The sequence below is a fragment of the Triticum dicoccoides genome, unplaced genomic scaffold (genome assembly GCF_002162155.2).
Source record: "Triticum dicoccoides isolate Atlit2015 ecotype Zavitan unplaced genomic scaffold, WEW_v2.0 scaffold225081, whole genome shotgun sequence".
Lineage (NCBI taxonomy): Eukaryota > Viridiplantae > Streptophyta > Magnoliopsida > Poales > Poaceae > Triticum > Triticum dicoccoides.
In genome coordinates, this window is record NW_021243615.1 from 1 (window position 1) to 1,922 (window position 1,922).

Here is a 1,922-nt window from a genome sequence, read left to right on the forward strand (position 1 = left end):
TGCAGTTATGGGAAGAGTGATTGACAGAGAGCGGAGGCACTCATGCAGGTCACAGATAGTTTGAAGCAAATTCCTGATGAGTTTGTCCTTCTGCTCAATAACCACACCAAGCTTCCTCAACCGCCATAGCTTGCCAATATCCTTCAAATCATTACTATTTCGTGCCTTGACATTGGACATTACCTCCATATTTGTCATCTTTTCGATCTTGTCAGGAACCATAACGTAAGATACTTCATTATTGCTTGGCCCTGAACTCATAACAACCGAGCCAGCCAGCAAACGCTTCAACTTCAAGAGTATGACATGTACTGTTGCAGCTGCAGGCACCCTTGTCTGTCGGATATCCAATACTTCCAACTCACGGAGGTTGTTGATTTCACTTGGCAGCTTGGTAAGATTTGTCCCCCTTAGGCTTAGATACTTCAGCAGTAACATCTTGCTGCAGATGTCCTTGAGGTAGTGTTGGTTCTTCCCACCAAAGCATTGACAACCTTCTAGATCTAACACTTTTATCAGGGATACTCGCGATGATTCTTCAAAGAGCTTTGAGAAGAATTTGTCAATCCTATCAGAGCTACGGAGGCGGAGATGGTTGAAAATGGAGAAGTAGCGAGCCAAGTGATGTGACAGGCGTTTTCCTAAAATGCCATGTTTTCTGGCGATCTTAGTAATGAATCCATGGACTTGATCACCTATCACACAACTCTTTACCTGTCCCATAGAACTAGTATCAGCAGGATAAACAAGCCAACGGGTGACAAGCACGTCAAAACATTGATTGGCATGACGCACAGTACTTTCCCAGTCTTCCTTGGTTACTAGCCCTTCAACGACCCATCGTCCTATCAAGGTAGACCGCCTGATGGGTTGTCGTCGAGGGAAAATTGCTAGGTACATCAAGCATAACTTGTAATCCTTAGGCAAATCACTATAAGAGAACTTTAACATCTTCTTAGCAATGTTGTTCATTGAGTTATCTGAAACCTGCTGCAGGGCTTTGCACAACTAGCATAGTTCTTCACTGCTCCTCTTGGGGTTGGCATATAAAGCATGAACAAAGATCTTCATGCAGAATTCATTTGACTTGCAGTTGTCCAAGATGTCATGAAGAATCTGCCAGCTATCTTCAGCCATCTCCATTTTTGTAAGCTCGAGTGCAGTATCACGGTAGAGGCCGAGAAGAGAATAATCTATAGGTTCCCGCCGCGGCCAACAATATTGTCTAGCTTCTGCTCTGTTTACCTCAAATGTCAGCATCAGTGCACCGGCTATGCCACCCAACAAGCTGAAATCATTCCTGGTCTCCTCCCATCTGGATACATAGTCATCATCAAGTTTGAGGATAACCAGTATCTGATCCTGACAACCTTGTCTCTTCAAACAGTCATTAATTTTGTCCATGATTCTTTTGATCTTGAGCTTGTGTTTCATCTTCGAATGCATTTGTTGAATCTTGATCATGGTTTCTTCAATAAGGGCATCCGGGTTTGATTTCCTAGCAGCTGTATCGTTTTTCTTCATGGACTTGTCTTCCAGCTCTGCTTTTGCTAGTTTAATGTCAGATTTATTTTCCTGCAGCTCCTGTAGTGTCTTGCCAAACATTTGTCTGTTTTGATCATCATATCTAGTTGCAGTGGCTTGGCTGGACTCTTGGAAGCTCAAAGGGTAAAACACCTCCCGTAGGATTTGCTCATAATGGGTTTTCGTGAGACAAATCGATTCTGCATGTGCTTCTTTCAGTTTCATATGCTGTTCAAGCATGTTGGCTGTTTTCTTGATAATATCTTCCTGCGAATGTGTGGTTAACTTCCTTGCATGGCTTTGTGTGGTACTACACTCAAACTCAAATACATATGGTTTGTTCTTGAGCATCCACAACGCTCGGAGGAATACCCCTATGGGCTCATCTTTACAGGATT

The 1,922-nt window shown here is 43.2% G+C and overlaps 1 pseudogene; it reads right to left on the reverse strand.

Moving 5' to 3' along the window:
• Positions 1–9: 9 nt before the first annotated feature.
• LOC119345313 lies at positions 10–1,917 on the reverse strand (annotated as a pseudogene).
• Positions 1,918–1,922: the final 5 nt, after the last annotated feature.